Here is a 22,315-nt window from a genome sequence, read left to right on the forward strand (position 1 = left end):
TAGTGCTCAGAGCCATTTGAACCAACCTAAGCTCACACACTACTTAACCTAAATTATCCTAAGGACAAATACACATACCCAGGCCCGAGGGAGGACTCGAACCTCCGCCGGGACCAGCCGCACAGTCCATGACTGCAGCGCTATAAACCGCTCGGTTAATCCCGCGAGGCCAAATATTTGTAACAAAGTGACTCTCAAATAAAATATTCAAGCAACCGTAGGTTTCCAGACCGGAATTAGACCCCGGGAAAAACCATGGACAGAAGGGCGAAGAAAATTGCGAAGTTTGGGGATCAAAGAGTGTTGTGTGAGAAGGCAGTATTGCATTTGGAATTGTTTCCGCAAGTTTGGAATCCAAGTGCTGGAAATTGTTGTAGCCTTTTGTCATAAAGTTTGACCTGTAGGAGGTTTTAGCTGTGTGAATACCTGCTTTTGGCTTTGAGCGTTTGTGAATTCCAGCAAGGCATGTCTTACAGAGATGTCAGACCAGTGTCACTTAGAAGCAAGTTCCCAGTCCATCTAGATGAATCTGAGGAAGGTGAGTGAAGCGTCGGCAAAGCTTAGCAAAAGGTCCCTGTACGTATCTGTGTGTAAAGAAAAGCTGTCAGACGCGGAGAGCTTAGCATCGGGGTGTGGTACTAAGCAGGGGCTGAAAGCACGTAGCGGCCGAGGTAAGCTTGTGCGACTTTACATTACTGCGTAACTCCGGCGCGGCCAAAGTGTGTAAATACCACACACGGGGCCTTATATGGAACATTTAAGCTTGAGAGCCCAGAGAGATGGAACTTCTGCTGAGATACAATAACATATGAAACACACCAACGCATGAAATTAAGAGGAACACCATTACCTGTATCCAGCAACATAAAAGTGAGACCTGTGACGAATTCTTGCGAATATGCCTAGCTACATTTTAGGTGCAGAAAAATAGAACATCAGTGGTGCAGTGGTGCCATACAGTGCACCTTGTTACTAAGTTATTAGTATTGTTATTATTACATATTTTTGCCCTGATTTCTCAATTTTTTTTTCCTTCTTCCTTTCTTCTTTCGAAAGTCTCTTCTTTTTTGACTGTCTTCCTGTTTCCTTTGAGCTGTATATATTTTCTCTTCTTTTCCCTTTTCCTTCCTTCCAATTTCGTAATCATAATTTTGTTTCTGAATTTGTCTCTTTCATGTATCATTTCCCTACTGATTCCTGCTTGTTTTAGGTCATCGTGTATTTCTTGAACCCAATTTCACTAAGCTGTTTACTACATCAAAAAAATCCTCTTTATGTATCTGTTGTTATTCGCTCTATGTATGTGTCCATAGAATGTAGACGTTTTCTGATAATGTGTAGGCCTGTGTCTTCGTTTAAGTCTTTTTGTTCCTGTCTTCATCTATTTACCATCTCTGTGTTCTGTTTCACAAAATTTTCTAAAGATATTACGTTCAATTTTTTCTGTCTCTGTGATGCCTGATGAAGCGATTGTGATCACTTCTCGTGCGTAGAGTTCTTCCGGTACTACAATTGTATTATAGTGCTTGTTTTGAAATGTTCCTTTCATTGCAGCGCGTCAATGTGAGTTTGTACGCCTTTGAAGTTTTTCTGCTCGTTCTATGCTGGATACCTTGTTTGATCCTCTTGTTTGTATACAGGATGGTCCACTTAAACGTATCAGCGCAAATATCTCTGGTACAACAATAGATACTGAAAAAAAACTTTCACAGGTATGAGTGTAAGTCAGGGGCTCAAGAAAGTAAATACTTTCAGGCATTCTAAAATGTGACCAAATATAAGTTTCAACACAAAATTGCGTTTTTCTAAAACGGCAACCACATACCATTTTAACGCAACCAATAACATGAAAAATGATAAAAAGAATGGTATTGGTTGCGTCGCAATACGTCAGTCACATCCGACATTGACTCTTGAAATTTACGAAAAGCGCTGTTCGTATCGACATGCAAGCGTGATCCCCACATATCAGTTTTTGTGGTAGGAAACCCTATTATTAGTTTCGGCCCTCGTCACAACAGTGAGTGTAAGATTATGTACGTCAATCAAACCCCGATTATGAACAACGATGGGTTCACGCTTGCATCTCGAGATGTGTAGTAACGGCGCGTTTCGTTTATTTCGAGCGTGAACTTGGCTTTGCAATTTTCCGGGGTGTAATCGACGAATTGCGATGCAAACAACGCCAATCTTTTTTGTGATTTTCCACGTTATTGATTGCATAAGAAGTAATATGAAGGGTCCATTAAAAAATAACACAAGTTTGTGTTGATACTAACATTAGTTTACATTTTACAATCCGTCATTTTATTTTCACTACCCCAGTCATACATTTATACCAGTGAAAGACATTTTGTATGTATTCGCTCTGAAACGTTGAACTGGGCCATCCTGAATATTCTTCTAGACACTTGAATTTTTCCAGTGTGTTAGCGTTTCCGTATTTTGTGTGTATGGCTTATGTGTTGTTCTTTCTCTCCATATATTGCGTTTTGTCATGCGATATCCTTTTTTGGCAGAGACTTCATTTTTTTGACAGAGACTTCATTTAAATTGTCCGGTGCTTTTTGTCTGTTGTTGGCGAATACTGCAAGGTCATCTGCAAAAGCCAGGCATTTTATGACTGTCTTGTTGGCACATGTTCTCCCTAACTGAAACCTTTTTAATTTTTCTTCGCATCGTTTTTTCCCAGGACCAGATTGAATGAAAGCAGTGAGTGAGCATCTCATTGTCTGACCGTTGTGTGTATCTCGAATGGTTCTAAGATTTATCCCCGAAATTTCATTTTGCATGTGATATCTGGGAGCGTCTGTTGTGTGAGAGCGCTAGTCTTTGTATCTGTTTGATGTTCTCCTAGTGTGACAAGGAAGATATTCCAGTCTATATACACTACGTGATCAAAAGTATCCGGACACCCCCAAAACACACGTTTTTCATATTAGGTGCGTTTTCCTGCCACCTAGTGCCAGGTACTCCATATCAGCGACCTCAGTAGTCATAAGACATCCTGAGAGAGCAGAGAGAAACATACCTAGGTCCACTGTTTCCGATGTGATAGTAAAGTGGAAACGTGAAGGGACACGTACAGCACAAAAGCGTACAGGCCGACCTCGTCTGTTGACTGACGGAGATCCGACAGGTGAAGAGAGTCGTGACGTGTAATAGGCAGACATCTATCCAGACCATCACACAGGAATTACAAACTGCATCAGGATCCACTGCAAGTTAGGCGGGAGGTGAGATAACTTGGATTTCAAGGTCGAGCGGCTGATCATAAGTCACTCATCATGACGGTAAATGCCAAACTACGCCTTGCTTGGTGTAAGGAGCGTAAACATTGGAAGAGTGAACAGTGAAAAAACGTTGTGTGGAGAGATGAGTCACGGTACACAATGGCGATCCGATGGCAGAGTGTGGGTTTGGTGAATGCCCGGTGAACATCTCCCAGCGTGTGTAGTGACAACAATAAAATTCAGAGGCGCTGGTGTTATGGTGTGGTCGTGTTTTTCATCGAGGGGGCTTGCACCCCTTGTTGTTCAGCGTGGTACTATCACAGCACAGGCCTACATTGATGTTTTAAGCGCCTCCTTGCTTCCCATTGTTGAAGAATTTGGGGAAGGTGAGTGCATCTTTCAACACGATCAAGTACCTGTTCATAATGTACGGCCTGTGGCAGAGTGGTTACACGACAGAAACATCCCTGTAAGGGACTGGCCTGCACGGAGTTCTGAACTCAATGCTACAGAACACCTTTGGGATGTTTTGGAACGCCGACTTCGTGCCAGGCCTGATCGACCGACATCGATACCTCTCGTCAGTGAAGAATGAGCCGGCATTCCCCAAGAAACCTTCCAGCACCTGATTGAACGTATGTCTGGGAGAGTGAAACTGTCATCAAGGCTAAGGGTGGGCCAACACCATACTGAATTCCAGCATTACCGATGGAGGTCACCACGAACTGTTAAAGTCATTTTCAGCCAGGTGTCCGGATACTTTTAATCACATAGTGTGTTATTTGCGCCGTTTTCACACACTAAGTATCTGAAACTGGAGACTATTTCCGGTGTCCAGTCTTCAATAACAATTTTTTATCCGAGTGGATGTTCCCCATACTGAACCATAAAAAAACTTTTAGTGTTGGTCATTTGGAGAGTGCAGCATTGTCCTTCTAGTTAGTATATGTAAACACCTAATGTTAAATTTGCTTCCTTTTCTTACTTATAAATGCTGCGTCATCTGCATATAGTACAGCATTCAGATTATATCTTCTTTTCAGTTGAATTCCTTCATGTTTAAACATTCTCCCATTTTATTATGAGATCTCAATATACACGTTGAGTTTGGGTGGGCGCTAAGATGGGGTGTGTCAACCCTCGGCCTCTTCTAGGTTTGAACTCCGCTGGAGACACTTCCAATGAAGTGTGTGCATATACATGGACAAATGGCAGCCTATTCTCCCTCAAGAGCCTAAAGCAGAAATGGAAGTGATACAGTTCAATTCAGTATATTGCCACGATATGTACACCCCTTTGCTGGAAAATCAAAAAAATGCCGTACATATTCAATAGTCGTGCTGACAAACAATAATTTATGTACCCTGAAGAGCCAAGAAACAGGTTTATGCCGATGTATTCAAATACAGATATTTGTAAACAGGCAGAATAATGCGCTGCGGTCGGCAACGCCTATGTAAGACATGTGTCTGGCGCAGTTGGTAGATCGATTACTGCTGCTACAATGGCAGGTTATATAGATTTAAGTGAGCGATGGGACACAGCACCTTCGAGGTAGCGATGAAGTGGAGATTTTCCCGGACGACCACTTCACGAGTGTACTATGAATATGAGGAATCCGGTAAAACATCAAATCTCCGACATGGCTGCAGCCCGAAATAGATCTTGCAAGAACCGGACCAAAGACAGAAATGCGACCCTTCCGCAGATTGCTGCAGATTTCAATGCTGGGCCATCAACAAATGTCAGTGTGCGAACCATTCCACGAAACATCATCGACATGGGCTGCAGGAGTCGAAATCCCACTCGTGTACCCCTGATGACTGCACGACATACAGCTTTACATCTCGCCTGGGCCCATCAGCATCGACATTGGACTGCTGATGTCGGGAAACATGTTACCTGGTCGGACGAGTCTCGTTTCAAATTGTATCGAGCGAATGGAGGTGTACGAGTTTGGAGACAACCTCACGAATCTACAGACCCAGCGTGTCAGCAGGGGACTGTTCAAGCTGGTGGAGACTCTGTAATGGTGTGGGGCGTCTGCTGCTGGAGCGGTATGGGACCCCTGATTCGTCTAGATACGGCTCTGACAGGTGACACATACGTAAGCACCCTGTCTGATCACCTGCATCCACTCATGTCCATTGTGCATTCCGGCGGACCAGGGCAGTTACAGCAGGACAATGCGACACCCCATAAGTTCAGAATTGCTACAGAATGGCTCCAGCTGAATTAAACACTTCCACTGGCCACCAAATTCCCCAGGCATAAACATTATTGAGCATATCTGGGATTGCTTGCAACATGCTGTTCTGGAGAGATCTCCACTCCCTCGTACTCTCATGGATTTATGGACAGACCTGCAGGACTCATGGTATCGATTCCCTCCTGCACTACTACAGACATTAGTCGAGTCCATGCGACGTCGTGTTGCGGCACTTCTGCGTGCTCGCGGGTGCCCTATATGATATTAGGCAGGTGTACCAGTTTCTTTAGCTCTTCAGTGTATGTAGTAATATGTTAACAGCAAGTACTGGTGAAATAATGCAGAAATAAAACAGAATATTGGAAATAAGAATCAGCTAAAACAACATAAAATAAAAGGTATTAACTCAAGTTCCAAGTGAACAACGTCCAGTTGATATTACTAGGTACGTTACTGATAGCTTCAGAAGAGCTATACCCACTTCTAGACCCACTGTTGCTACACTGTTGTACATTTCCCACACTGGTAGGTGCGTGCCTTATCAATCCTTGAGTCTAAGCCTACCGCTGTGGATCGCCACGCCAGTCTTTTCTTTCATGAGAATCACCAGTAAAGCATCAACATGTACAGTGTGGAAGGCACCCGTGTGCCTCAGAAGTAAACTACGCTGAGCGTCGCGCTACTGCTTTACACCTGCTTAGTCGAAGGCGATGCACCCGGACGCTGACAGCGAAGCTCACACTGACGTTGGACGTAGCTTCGTGATATGCGCGCAGCAAGTGCGACGGTAATTTGTAGTCTGCAGTGCCAGCATATGGGCACTTTCATGCGTAATTTTAGCCGCTTTCTGAATAACAGATTTTACGTGCTCTAGAAAGTTCCTTTTCTGGTCTAAAAGTACACCTAAATACCCGCAAACAGTGCTGCATTTTACAGGGATTCCGTCAAGCCTCAGGGAAAGATGTCTGGCGAGAGGAAGTCTTCCGGTTATGAACAACTGCAGTCAGTTTTTTGCCCTTTCACCAATGGCACAACTGAGCAAGCACATCACTCATCTACAGACACAGCTTCTAGAATACCACCTGCGTTTGAAATAATACCTTCAATAGTGTATGCTGTATCTAACAAATACACTCCTGGAAATGGAAAAAAGAACACATTGACACCGGTGTGTCAGACCCACCATACTTGCTCCGGACACTGCGAGAGGGCTGTACAAGCAATGACCACACGCGCGGCACAGCGGACACACCAGGAACCGCGGTGTTGGCCGTCGAATGGCGCTAGCTGCGCAGCATTTGTGCACCGCCGCCGTCAGTGTCAGCCAGTTTGCCGTGGCATACGGAGCTCCATCGCAGTCTTTAACACTGGTAGCATGCCGCGACAGTGTGGACGTGAACCGTATGTGCAGTTGACGGACATTGAGCGAGGGCGTATAGTGGGCATGCGGGAGGCCGGGTGGACGTACCGCCGAATTGCTCAACACGTGGGGCGTGAGGTCTCCACAGTACATCGATGTTGTCGCCAGTGGTCGGCGGAAGGTGCACGTGCCCGTCGACCTGGGACCGGACCGCAGCGACGCACGGATGCACGCCAAGACCGTAGGATCCTACGCAGTGCCGTAGGGGACCGCACCGCCACTTCCCAGCAAATTAGGGACACTGTTGCTCCTGGGGTATCGGCGAGGACCATTCGCAACCGTCTCCATGAAGCTGGGCTACGGTCCCGCACACCGTTAGGCCGTCTTCCGCTCACGCCCCAACATCGTGCAGTCCGCCTCCAGTGGTGTCGCGACAGGCGTCAATGGAGGGACGAATGGAGACGTGTCGTCATCAGCGATGAGAGTCGCTTCTGCCTTGGTGCCAATGATGGTCGTATGCGTGTTTGGCGCCGTGCAGGTGAGCGCCACAATCAGGACTGCATACGACCGAGGCACACAGGGCCAACACCCGGCATCATGGTGTGGGGAGCGATCTCCTACACTGGCCGTACACCACTGGTGATCGTCGAGGGGACACTGAATAGTGCACGGTACATCCAAACCGTCATCGAACCCATCGTTCTACCATTCCTAGACCGGCAAGGGAACTTGCTGTTCCAACAGGACAATGCACGTCCGCATGTATCCCGTGCCACCCAACGTGCTCTAGAAGGTGTAAGTCAACTACCCTGGCCAGCAAGATCTCCGGATCTGTCCCCCATTGAGCATGTTTGGGACTGGATGAAGCGTCGTCTCACGCGGTCTGCACGTCCAGCACGAACGCTGGTCCAACTGAGGCGCCAGGTGGAAATGGCAAGGCAAGCCGTTCCACAGGACTACATCCAGCACCTCTACGATCGTCTCCATGGGAGAATAGCAGCCTGCATTGCTGCGAAAGGTGGATATACACTGTACTAGTGCCGACATTGTGCATGCTCTGTTGCCTGTGTCTATGTGCCTGTGGTTCTGTCAGTGTGATCATGTGATGTATCTGACCCCAGGAATGTGTCAATAAAGTTTCCCCTTCCTGGGACAATGAATTCACGGTGTTCTTATTTCAATTTCCAGGAGTGTATAACAGGTGTTCGGTACTAAGATCCCGCAACATCGGACCACTTATGGAGCCTTGAAAACAGCCCCTATTCTTACCTTGTTGTGTCACGTGGGGCAGTGGACGCTACGTCCACTACAAGAATTCTCAAAGCTGTTGTACAGACATTTCTGGACCCTGAGATCTCGCAGGCTTTTTAAGATCCCAGGCCATCAAAGATTAGCGAATACACTTTCGATGTCAGTCATGATCTGGAATAGATATTTTGCTGGCGAATTTCCTACAATCTGAAGAGCCCTTGTAATCACCTACTTCGTAATCGGCCTATTGGATTGCAACATAATTGACCGAGATCGCGTACACCTGGTGAAATTTTACGGTGAGTAAGCCTATCGTTAGCGAAGGAACATAATACCGGTTAGTATGAAGAAGGTATACAACAGACCCTTCTGAAGGAAGAATCTATTCTAAATGTAATCTAAATACTGATGACAAGTGTGAAATAGATGCAAATATAGTGCAATCGCTCACGAACCACACAGGGGGGAAAGGGTAGCACGTAATGTTTAATATAAATGAAATACCGACTTGGAAAAAATAGGAACATTGGACGGTTGCCAGCCTACTAGGGAAATGAATATCCAAAATGCTAAGAAAGGTAATGGTAAAGAAATTAAGCAACTAATCAAGGGCGTAGCATGTGATGACATCACTCCACAGGAAAAATAATTATCAAAATCAGAACTATGAAGTCACCCAAAATTCTAGTTGGAAACCCAACCTATTTGTTATACTTCTCAATTGGTCACAATCACACTTTATTTATGAACTGAAAAACCCGAATGTTTACGAGAAACTGCTCTGAAAACAACCCGAGTCAACAAAATTGTGTGTATACCCTCAGAAACTTCAAAAACTTCAAGGAAAATGTCTGTGTGAATTTACAAAAGGTGACAAAATTACGTGAATCACATAGGTCACTATTAATAATGACATGAACACTTAGGGGGATTCACCACACATCTACTCACTTTTGAGTGTAACCAGAATCTCTCAATGCTACGATTCGTAGCAATACAATACCAAAGCTTTTAATACTGTGAAACATCCCCCACGTGTTTTCACAACTGACATATATGGTTGGCGCTCACGGCAGGAAATACATCAATGGTTAAATAGCAGCTTTTGTGTCATTGGTCGGATCTCAGGCAATAATGGCGGTCGCCGTAATTTACGCGCCCAGCCGTATTTCACGACAAATACTCTTATTAAGTCACTATCACTCATAACAATACATAAAACTATCTAAAATAATGAGGCTGCAATAATTTTGACATGCGAGGAGAAGTAGCTCTACCAGCTACCAAGCTGTGAGGACGGGGCGTGAATCGTGCTTGGGTAGTTCAGTGGGAAGAGCACTTGCCCGCGAAAGGCAAAGGTCCCGAGTTCAAGTCTCGGTCTGGCACACAGTTTTAATCTCCCAGGAAGTTTCACTTCTTATGTGCTACCAGTTTCGGCATTACATTGATGCCATCTTCAGGCCCCACACGTCATAGTCGTAAAAACGCTATACACGGAAGGAGCCATATAACTGGATCCGTGAATCAAATCGTTATGCAACAGCTCTTAGTGGCCAGGCGACACAGACTTGAGACTGGCTCCGTCAGTGTATAGCGGTTTTACGACTATGACGTGTGGGGCCTGAAGATGGCATCAATGTAATGCCGAAACCGGTAGCACATAAGAAGTTCATAAAATAAATTTCTACAATACATTGGCTGTTGGTAAATTATTGCATCAAGGAATACATGCCAGCCGTTGTCCCATGGTCCATAATGGATCAACAAAGATGATTTGAATAGAGTCCATAATTCTAATACTTTTAATAGAGAAAGAAAATTTTTAGATCATGGGACAGCGTTCGGCGAAATATCTTAACTTTTCGTTGCGTACGAAGCGTTGTGCTGGCCAACACGACGTCGGCGGGTTACGATGTTGTGAGCAGGACACAGGCAGTTCCGGTTGTTAATCTTCTCCAGCGAAACGCGATCAAAGTTTCTGCACAATAACCCAGTGGCGGGTAACAAACCGCAAGACGCTGGTATGCGACGGTTATTGACATGTCCCCTCTTTCTTCAGTCTGGAACCGCGTGACCGCTCCGGTCGCACGTTCGAATCCTGCCTCGGGCATGGATGTGTGTGATGTCCTTAGGTTAGTTGGGTTTAAGTAGTTCTAAGTTGTAGGGGACTGATGACCTCAGATATTAAGTCCCATAGTGCTCAGAGCCATTTGAAAGTCAGATATACTGCACAGTTCATTCAAGTCTCCATTTTCACGGCTTGATAGAACGCGAAAGACAGCAGTTGCACCACCCGAATGTCAACGCCAGCAAAGTTCATTCGCATAAAAGCACTGTTCGTGTCGATCATAACAAAGTCTTGTTAGCGGCACTTTCACAGTGCGGTTTATTTGCTGCTGAAGTTCGCTGGCGATGACATTACGTACTTCAGTGGTAAAGCGAATTGACATTTTCATAGTTCTGTATCACTGTCCATAAATTCCGGGTGCTTTTCGTAAAAGCATAGTATCATTTCTCCTCGCGCCCTTCACAGGCGCATAGTCCACCATACCTTTTACTACACGTCCTCTGTTAGAGTATCGAGGCCACGCGGAGTGACCTCTCGGTGTGAGGCGCCATGTCACGGACTGCGCGGTCCCTCCCGCCGGAGGTTCGATTCCGCCCTCGGTCATGGGTGCGTGTGTATTGTCCTTAGCATAAGTTAGTTTAAGCAGTGTGTAGGGACCGATGACCTCAGTAGTTTGGTCTCTTAGGAATACACACACACACATTTTTTTCCGACTATCGATATCGCTATCGCTGTCCCCTGTCTACAGATGTTATATCACTTTGGTAAATTCGATAAACCTTTATAAATGTTCTCGAGTGCATTTTTCACAGTTAATAGTATACTAAAAAAATAAATTTACAAACTTTTCCACACTTACAAAGCAAGAAGCATATTTATCCACTGGCAAACGAAATAATCAGAGTTACATCTTCACGTATAAAAACTACAGTAGCGCGTTACATCATCATAATTACATATGCCAGGAGGAACAGAAGAGAAAAATAGAAAACGAAACAAAATCAGGGTAAAAATTTTATATGCGTAATTAGCAATGCCCTCGCAGGCTACAGAACGTTGTCACGCTTTTCCACAACCCAACAGTTCACGAGAAAATAAATGAATCAGAAAGTACTGAGTTTCCAGTTACTTATTCTGAAATACTAAATTTTGAATGTAAAGTTAAATGAAGACTCTGGTTAAATAAATGACTGGCTGTAACAAACTTTGTTACATAAAAATGACTTTTAGTAACCTCAGCGTAACTTAACACAAAATAGGGAAAAACTTAAGCAATTTTCTCTTATTATTGAAAGATTGAATTGAAATTACTTTAAGTAAATGAAGAAGTGATTTTACTTTTAACATAACAACAATACAATACGAATGCCAAGCGAGCAGAATTCACTCGCTAAGCGAAATACAAATGAAACTTCGCACTCTTAATTTGTGCTGTATTTTTAGCCACTATTTTTGCCAGAGGAATTTTGCGTTACTTTAAGTGATTCACGTTAATGCTCAAAATAGTGAATTAGTTAAGCCTTTTACTGAGGCCTCCAAATTTTGATTGAAACTGGTCATTAACAAAGAAGCAAAACTGGCAGTAAGTAGAAAATCGGGTATCATACACTACAGACCATTGAAATTGCCACACCACGAAGATGACGTGCTACAGACGCGAAATTTAACCGACAGGAAGAAGATGGTGTGATATGCAAATGATTAGCTTTTCAGAACATTCACACAAGGTTGGCGCCGGTGGCGACACCTACAGCGTGTCGACATGAGGAAAGTTTCCAACCGATTTCTCATACACAAACAGCAGTTGACCGGCGTTGCCTGGCGAAACGTTGTTGTGATGTCTCGTGTAAGGAAAAGAAATGCGAACCATCACGTTTCCGACTTTGATTAAGGTCTGATTGTAGCCTATCACGATGGCTGTAACCGATCGTGCAGCCACGTCTCGATCCCTGAGTCGACAGATGGAGACGTTTGCAAGACAACAACCATCTGCACGAACAGCTCGACGACGTATGCAGCAGCATGGACTATCAGCTCCGAGACCGTGGCTGCGGTTACCCTTGACGCTGCATCACAGACAGGAGAGCCTGCGATGGTGTACTCAACGACGAACCTGGGTGCACGAATGGCAAAACGTCATTTTTTTCGGATGAATCCAGGTTCTGTGTACCTCATCATGATGGTCGCATCCGTGTTTGGCGACATCGCGGTGAACGCACACTGGAAGCGTGTATTCGTCATCGCCATACTGGCGTATCACTCGGCGTGATGGTATGGGATGCCATTGGTTACACGTCTCGGTCACCTCTTGTTCGCACTGACTGCACTTTGAACGGTGGACGTTACATTTCAGAAGTGTTACGACCCGTGGCTCTACCCTTCATTCGATCCCTGCGAAACCCTACATTTCAGCAGGATAATGCACGACCGCATGTTGCAGGTCCTCTACGGGCCTTTCTGGATACAGAAAATGTTCGACTGCTGCCCTGGCCAGCACATTCTCCAGATTTCTCACCAACTGAAACGGTCAACGGTGGCCGAGCAACTGGCTCGTTACAATACGCCAGTGACTACTCTTGATGAACTGTGGTATCGTATTGAAGCTGGATGGGCAGTTGTACGTGTACACGCCATCCAAGCTCTGTTTGACTCAATGCCCAGGCGTATCAAGACCGTTATTACGGCCAGAGGTGGTTGTTCTGGGTACTTATTTCTCAGGATCTACGCACCCAAATTGCGTGAAAATGTAATCACATGTCAGTTCTAGTAGAATATATTTGTTCAATGAATACCCATTTATCATGTGCATTTCTTCTTGGTGTAGCAATTTTAATGGCCAGTAGTGTATTTTTAAGTCGCCTGGTGATTGCATGGAAAGAAAAGGGACCCTGCTTATTAATAATGTCTGAGGACAATGACAACACAGATGCTCTTAAGGTTTTAACAATTGCAGGTTAATATTAATGGAAGATAGCCGAAAACTGTGAAAGAAATGCCACTGGGTAATGCCTCCACGGTATTAGTTATACTTTGTCACTTAAACAGTATTACGATGTTGTAACTGTGCGGACGACTATGAATGTAGCTGACGACAGTGCTGAGCTGCTACTGTTGCTGCTGCTGCTGCTGCTGGTTGAGAACCACGAGTCTTCTCGAGAACCATTGATAATTATGGGACAGGCAATGGTTGGATTTGCAGCTTTTCTCCACCTGTTCACTCCACCGTGCCCTCAATACTCGCGGTTTAACGACGCAGGTGCGCCTATACTGGCGCCATCTTACAAGGGAACCTCCCCATCGCACCTCCCTCAGATTTAGTTATAAGTTGGCACAGTGGATACGCCTTGAAAAATTGGACACAGATCAATCGAGAAAACAGGAAGAAGTTGTGTGGAACTATGAAAAAAATAAGCAAAATGTACAAACTGAGTAGCCATGCGCAACATATGCAACATCAAGGATATTCTAGCATAAGGAGCGCCGTGGTCACGTGGTTAGCGTGAGTAGCTGCGGAACGAGAGGTCCTCGGTTCAAGTCTTGCCTCGACTGAAAATTTTACTTTCTTTATTTTCGCAAAGTTATGATCTGTCCGTTCGTTCATTGACGCCTCTGTTCACTGTAATAAGTTTAGTGTCTGTGTTTTACGACCGCACCGCAAAGCCGTGCGATTAGTAGACGAAAGGACGTGCCTCTCCAATGGGAACCGAAAACATTTGATCGCAAGGTCATAGGTGAACCGATTCCTCCACAGGAAAACACGTCTGATATATTCTATACGACACTGGTGACGGCATGTGCGTCACATGACGGGAATATGTTGTCGACCCACCTGACTCGTACACTTAGCGAATGGGTAAACAGATTCTTCTACCTTGCCCGATTTAGGTTTTCTTGTGGATGTGATAATCACTCCGAAAAAAGTGATGAAAACGTAAGAGTTTGTCATACAAACTGAAAATAAAAATTTAAACTTTTCACTCGAGGGAAGACTTGAACCTAGGACCTCTCGTTTGGTAGCTGCTCTCGCTAACCACGGGACCACGGCGCTCCGTGACATCCATTGTCCTTGATGTTGCCTATCTTCTCATGGACTATTCAGTTTGTATATTTTACCAATTTTTTTCATAGTTCCACACAACTTCTTCCGGTTTTCTCGATTGATCTGTGTTCAGTTTTTGAAGGCCTATCCACTGTGCCAACTTATAACTAAATCTGAGGGGGGTTCGATGGGGAGGTTCCCTTGTTAGCTGCACATCGCCTCCGCGGGAGCGCCAACCGAAACACTTTCACGCTCTTTCATGACTCAAACTGTTGTGTTTCCTCTCTGCTTAGAGATCGACAGACTCTCCACAAACAAAGATAAACAATGGTACAACTACCGCCATTTCGTCGTTGCCATCAGTACATTATTAATCCAGGAAAAGGAAGTCCGATAGAAAGTGATACAAATAAGGTCTTTGGAAAAGTTATTAATTGGTTTTCTGAGAATGGGCTTGCTCTGAACTTTGAAAAAACACAGTAAATCCAATTTTCTGCTGCAAAAAGTATAATTCCTTCAATAAACATAACGCATCAAAAGAAGTCGGTATCCAGGGTAGAGCATACTAAGTTTTTGGGTATACATACAGGATTACAAATGATTGAAGCGATTTCACAGCTCTACAATAACCTTATTATTTGAGATATTTTCACAATGCTTTGTACACACATACAAAAACTCAAAAAGTTTTTTTAGGCATTCACAAATGTTCGATATGTGCCCCTTTAGTGATTCCGCAGACATCAAGCCGATAATCAAGTTCCTCCCACACTCGGCGCAGCATGTCCCCATGAATGAGCTCGAAAGCATCGTTGATGTGAGCTCGAATGCGTGAGGATTCTCTACCGCCCAGATTCGCACATTGTGTCTGTTCACTTCACCATTAAGAAAAAATGTTGCTTCATCACTGAAAACAAGTTTCGCACTGAACGCATCCTCTTCCATGAGCTGTTGCAACCACGCCGAAAATTCAAAGCGTTTGACTTTGTCATCGGGTGTCAGGGCTTGTAGCAATTGTAAACGGTAAGGCTTCTGCTTTAGCCTTTTCCGTAAGATTTTCCAAACCGTCGGCTGTGGTACGTTTAGCTCCCTGCTTGCTTTATTCGTCGACTTCCGCGGGCTACGCGTGAAACTTGCCCGCACGCGTTCAACCGTTTCTTCGCTCACTGCAGGCCGACCCGTTGATTTCCCCTTACAGAGGCATCCAGAAGCTTTAAACTGCGCATACCATCGCCGAATGGAGTTAGCAGTTGGTGGATCTTTGTTGAACTTCGTCCTGAAGTGTCGTTGCACTGTTATCACCGACTGATGTGAGTGCATTTCAAGCACGACATGCGCTTTCTCGGCTCCTGTCGCCATTTTGTCTCACTGCGCTCTCGAGCGCTCTGACGGCAGAAACCTGAACTTTATGAGTTTTTCTACGTATCTGTAGTGTGTCGTGAGCATATGTCAATGAATGGAGCTACAGTGAATTTATGAAATCGCTTCAATCATTTGTAATAGCCCTGTATGCGAGTAGATGAGAATCTTAATTGGAAAATTCATATTTTGGATCTCCTAAAGCGACTAGGTTGAGCTACCTTTGACAATCAGAATAATTGCCAATTTTGAGGATGTAGAAATTAGTAAGCTTATATACTTTGCATACTTCCATTCTCTGATGTCATACGGAATAATATTCTTGGGCAACTCAACATTTAGGCAAAAGGTATTCACTGCTCGAAAGAAAGTAGCTAGAATAATGTGTGGGGTTCATAGTCGCACATCTTGTAGGCATCTGTTTAAAAGGTTAGGAATTCTTACAACTGCTTCACAGTACTTTTACTCAGTAATTAAATTTTTTCCCAACAACATGAACCAGTTTAAAATCAACAGCGACATTCATGATTACAATACCAGAAATAAGAAAGACCTACACTATCCTTTACTTAACCCATCTTTGGCACAGAAAGGGGTAAAATATGCTGCTATAAAACTTTTTGATAAATTACTAAATGAAATAAAATGTCTGACAGACAGCAGTAATAGTTTCAAAAAAATATTGAAATCATACCTCCTTCACAACTCCTCCTATACCATAGATGAATTCTTGAATATGGGTAAATAAATCTGGAGATATAATATATGCATTTTGTGCCATTTAAGAGAATGGGGTAGATAATAGAAATATTTAGGTATAACACTATAATGTAAACAAAAAAGAAAAAAAATCTTGTTTCCTGTGCTCATGTGTTGTGCATTTGACACGTTCCACATCATAACGGTTTTCCGTGCTATCGATCAATGGAACACTTAACTAACTCACTAATTAACATTAAAATAAAGTTCCCTTGGCTATTACTCAGCAATTTACTATGTGTACACAACAGTTATAAACAATTGTATACAGTCAGAAATAAATACACTATTACATCCATTATGTGTTGAATATAGTTTCTGTGATAAGGCTTACACATTCAGAATCAGAAGTACAATACAAGTTATCAACAGATATTAAACGGCGAAACATTGTGGATGGTGCAGAAGGTATTTTATCAGCATTTTCGGTGCTACACCCTGTTAATTGCATCCCTTTTCTGGATATATATACTGAAATATGTAAGTAGTAACTGAGTTTTGATGTCATGAAACACCACATGCCCCAAAACAAAAAAGTGTAGTAACATAATTTTCTTTTTTCTGTTTTCATCTGTTGTATTTATGAAATATGTGTGTATGAAGTACGTTTGCTTAAAAACGAAATAAACTATCATTTGCAAATGGCAGATAACGTCTGTTCTCAGTCCTGACACTACAGTTTCATTCTCTTCTGCAACGAATTCCTGTTTCGACAGTTGATGTCAGTAAGACATGATCTTAAGCTTAACTTAGAGCACATCGGTTCCACGTGTACATATCAGCTACGCATAACGATGATATCGATCGATGTATAATAAAACGAAGATTATCCGGAACCGTAAATCTACAAAAGCACTGAGAGAACAATCGGTCCGGCTTCCCTCGTCCTTGTGCAAACAGAATCGTTACTGCACGACTTCCTTACATCTCTACACCTCTGTGGGGCAGTAGAATAGCGTGGACAACACTGCAATACCTTCCCCACAAACGACATTACCTACTAGAGGCGGATATCCCACTACTAGTCTTTAAAATGGCACCCCCACATAGCCGTCATGCAGAGTGCAAATGAATGTACTGCATCCTTGGAAATGCATATGATCAAATTTCAGAGCAACTGCACAGAATAGACAGGACTGATGCCACCCGTATTCTATATAGTTGTTGTTGTTGTTGTTGTTGTTGTTGTTGTGATCTTCAGTCCTGAGACTGGTTTGATGCAGCTCTCCATGCTAATCTATCCTGTGCAAGCTTCTTCATCTCCCAGTACTTACTGCAACCTACATCCTTCTGAATCTGCTTAGTGTATTCATCTCTTGGTCTCTCTGTACGATTTTCACCCACCACGCTGCCCTCATGCTAAATTTGTGATCCCTTGATGCCTCAGAATATGCCCTACCGACCTGTCCCTTCTTCTTGTCAAGTTGTGCTACAAACTCCTCTTCTCCCCAATTCTATTCAATACCTCCTCATTAGTTACGTGATCTACCCATCTGATCTTCAGCATTCTTCTGTAGCACCACATTTCCCGTCCAAACTATTTATTGTCCATGTTTCACTTCCATACATGGCTACACCCCATACAAATACTTTCAGAAACGATTTCCTGACACTTAAATCTATACTCGATGTTAACAAATTTCTCGTCTTCAGAAACGCTTTCCTTGCCATTGCCAGTCTACATTTTATATCCTCTCTACTTCGACCATCATCAGTTATTTTGCTCCCCAAATAGCAAAACTCCTTTACTACTTTAGGTGTCTTACTTCCTAATCTATTTCCCTCAGCATCACCCGATTTAAATCGACTACATTTTCATTATCCTCGTTTTGCTTTTGTTGATGTTCATCTTCTATCCTCCTTTCAAGACACTGTCCATTCCGTTCAACTGTTCTTCCAAGTCCTTTGCTGTCTCTGACAGAATTACAATGTCATCGTCGAACCTCAAAGCTTTTGTTTCTTCTCCATGGATTTTAATACCTACTTCAAATTTTTCTTTTGTTTCCTTTACTGCTTGCTCAATATACAGATTGAATAACATCGGGGAGAGGCTACAACCTTGTCTCACTCCCTTCCCAACCACTGCTTCCCTTTCATGCCCCTCGACTCTTATAACTGCCATGTGGTTTCTGTAGAAATTATAAATAGCCTTTCGCTCCCTGTATTTTACCCCTACCACCTTTAGAATTTGAAAGAGAGTATTTCAGTCAACATTGTCAAAAGCTTTACAGAAGTAAAACTTCTTATGTGTCGTGTTAGGAGAAGGTATTAAAACTCACGTTGAAAAAGCAACGATAAGGTGCGATTATAAGATTTTGTGACTGGAAATTACAGGACGACATGAGGAACTGACTGAGCATAGAATTTGTTCTGAGAGTAAAGTGAAGAAACACGAAAGAAATGAGAAGTAGTGAGATTAGTGATGAAATTAGATCAACACCACTAAGGAGATAAGGAATTCTGCTATCTCAGAGGTAAAATCATGTATCCAGAATGAGATTTTCACGCTGCAGCGTAGTATGAGCTGATATGAATCTTCCTGTGAGATTAAAACTGTGTGCCGGACCGAGACGATGCCACTATTCGACGATGTTGGCAGGAATGGGTGAGCCATGGTCGAAAATAGCATCAAGAAGGAAGCAGTTGATCTCGAAAGACGACAGAATGAGAGGTACCCAGAGCCCCAGATTCATTACTACCCTCTATCTGATGTGCTACTGGTGCATCTGTGACCACGGCGACCATTGACACTCGGCTCACAGAGAGGGGCTGAGCTCACGCACCGACTTCCATTGACCTCTTGCAGACCAAGAAGCCCATTGCAGTGGTGTTAGGTATATTCGGCCTGAAATACCATTGGAGTGCAATTGTCTTCAGTCCCGCTCCCAATTGAGCCCCGATGACCGGTGAGGACTTGTCTGGAGACATTTAATTTCATAGCAGGATCCCTTGATTGTCGTCCGCTGCACCCTTACAGCACAATGATACGTTGACGATAGCCTACGTCCCATTTTGATACCCTACTTGGCAAGGCATACTGGCCTTACGTTTGAGTAGGATGATGCCCGCCTGCACACGACTAGCGTTTCTGATGCTTGTCAAACCATACCTTAGCCAACAAGGTCCCCCGATCCCTGCTCAGCTGAGAACGTATGGAACATTAGGTAAGGACCCTCCTGCTGGTCGGAATTCTCACGATGTAACGCGCCAATTGGACAGAATTTGGCACGATATCCGCTCGAGGACATCCAACAACACTATCAGTCAATGCTAAGCCAGAAAACTGTTTGCGTAAGAGCCAGAGGTGGACCGTCGTGAGATTGACTTGCTCAATTTCTGAAGCTCTTTCTCTTAAATCATCCAATTTTTCTGAAATTGTAATCCTATTATTGTCTGTGCCAGTGGACTGCATCTGCAGATTTCCGTTCCATTCGGTCCATTCCTTTATGGTGCATTATTTTTTGTTGTCCTGTTTTAGAATTTATGTTTGGCAATGGAGGATCATACAGCCATGCCACGCAAGTAGAGTTAAGAAACAGACCTGTCCGCAGACAGCGCGACTACATCTGGTGAACCACGGTCTACCAATATGGGAACCATTGTTGGGACTGTGCCTGAAACGACAGCAGAGAGAGGGTCACCGGCTACAGTACGCTCAGAGATATGTCCGACAACAACACCAGGTACAAGGAGTAGCACCACAGTTTTGATTCAGTTTTGAGTCCCAGTTACGAGGTGAGCGTCGTGGACATACCACTGTATGGAGGTTACAAGAAGTACGAGCGTTGTCACATTATATTCGTCTTCGTTTTACGGGTGTGGACTGGTACTAGGTATAAAACGCGATTACCTCTTTGATTACGTGGTCTTTCCCAGTGGAATGACTGATGATATTCTTCTCAGGTATACAGCCGCATCGTGCAGTCTTCTTGACACAATATTTTAGTGGACCAACTAGCCGTCATCTTCAGGTGAGTACGCTGATGGAGTTTCACTGTAACTGAGTTTTCAACAGAGTCAGCGGTTCCTTTATTGCGGCTGATCCTGGCGGAGGTTCGAGTCCTCCCTGGGGCATGGGTGTGTGTGGTTGTCCTTAGGATAATTTAGGTTAAGTAGTGTGTAAGCTTAGGGACTGATGACCTTAGCAGTTAGGGCCCATAAGATTTCACGCACATTTGAACATTTTTTGGTTCCTTTACGCACAGCCCCCGGCCCACCAGACTCGCGTGAGCAGCAGCTCTGCTGCCCTCAAGCGAAAGTCAACTAGTAATGCACCGGTGGAAGAAACAGGCAAAACGACATATCGCTAGCAGAACACTAATTTAAAGAATCCACTCTGTCAAAATGAAGACCATTGTCAGCTGAAATCGGATTCCACATCTTAATTAAAGGAAACCCTTTGTCCTTGTTAATAATATTGTCAGATAATCTAATTTCAATAAATATGTCGAGAACAAATTCCCAAGAGCGATCATTTGTGTCTCATTATACACTATCGGATGTCTCTGGTTACGGCAGTGTTTTCGAACTGCGGATTTCACTGTCTGAAGCAAACCAAGTGACAATGATGTTCTACACGTCGGTCCTGAATAGTACGGATTGTTTGGTCAACGTAAGCCATCCCACAATGACAAAAAAATTTGTAGCCTCTGGGTTTTATCCGTCCCAAGTCACCCCTTGCTGATCCTAGGTGGCCTCTAATCTTAGTGCCTGACATAAATACGCATTTCATGTCATATTTCCTTGTGATTTTCGAAGATATGCTCCCAGTAAAATGTAGGAAAGCAACAGATTTACGAATATCATCCGACGGTTTCCCTACCGATCCGTACTGAAGATCACAATATATTTATTGGTAGCCGGCCGGAGTGGCCGAGCGGTTTTAGGCGCTACAGCCTGGAACTGCGCGACCGCTACGGTCGCAGGTTCGAATCCTGCCTCGGCCATGCATGTGTGTGATGTCGTTAGGTTAGTTAGGTTTAAGTAGTTCTAAGTTCTAGGCAACTGACGACCTCAGTAGTTAAGTCCCATAGTGCTCAGAGCCATTTGAACCATTTACTTATTGGTCAATATAAACATTCTGCTTAAAAACCACCTTAAGACGATGTAATTCCTCTATCAAATTTTGGGCACCAGATGTAGCATAGGCTCTCTTTACCAAAAATTTAAGGAAACAATTGGTTCATCTAATCGCTTAATTCACTGTTTGCTATCTTAGATTATAGTTGAGAAAAAGGTTGACGGCTTCACAAGAGTCACAACGCTTGGCTATAAATTTACTGGTGTTTGCCATATTGTGTACAAATTGTTTTCTGAGTCGTGTCCGAGTCTGTCTTAGATGTTGCTGCCGTTGGGCGCAGGCAGTGGCTCCTACGCTTTGTCGAAGGGCCATAGTGCAACGACACAATGTTAATGAGAAAGCGTCTCCCTTAAGAATTTTTTTAAGTTAAATAATGCTATTTTAAGTGAAATGATAATTAAATAGACACCCTAGCTGCAAGCAGGCGTTGATACACTTCATTGCGGACATGTTGAAAATGTCTGCCCCGACCGGGACTCGAACCCGGGATCTCCTGCTTACATGGCAGACGCTCTATCCATCTGAGCCACCGCGGGCATAGAGGATAGTGCGCCTGCAGGGACTTATCCCTTGCACGCTCCCCGTGAGATCCACATTCCCAACATGTCGACAACACTACATTCGTAGTGCGCCTAATAGATGTTTGCCCATCATACTCATTACTCGTGGCAGATTAATCTACCAAGTCCCGTACGAGTTCGGGCATAGCGTGTGCGTTCGCACAAGAAGGTCAAAGGCCGGGAACCCATATTTTTTTAACTTTGTATATGACGGTAGTATCTGTTCCCGAAAGAACAGTTACCGTTAAGTAAGAGGAAATAGAGGGCACAGATTCTACAGGGCCCTTCAGGCTGAAGAACGCTAAAACTGCTCTCTGAAAGGTTTTCTTTTTTTAATTTTTGTCTAAGATAAGTTTGTTTGAATGCTGTGAAGCTGTGTCACTCTTAAAGTCCCCTT

The 22,315-nt window shown here is 43.9% G+C and overlaps 1 non-coding gene across 1 annotated transcript; it reads right to left on the minus strand.

Annotated features, from left to right (window-relative positions):
* Nucleotides 1-21,820: 21,820 nt before the first annotated feature.
* Nucleotides 21,821-21,895, minus strand: Trnat-ugu. Its single transcript has one exon. It is a non-coding gene; the product is annotated as a tRNA-Thr (tRNA).
* Nucleotides 21,896-22,315: the final 420 nt, after the last annotated feature.

This window comes from Schistocerca piceifrons, chromosome 9, assembly GCF_021461385.2.
Source record: "Schistocerca piceifrons isolate TAMUIC-IGC-003096 chromosome 9, iqSchPice1.1, whole genome shotgun sequence".
Lineage (NCBI taxonomy): Eukaryota > Metazoa > Arthropoda > Insecta > Orthoptera > Acrididae > Schistocerca > Schistocerca piceifrons.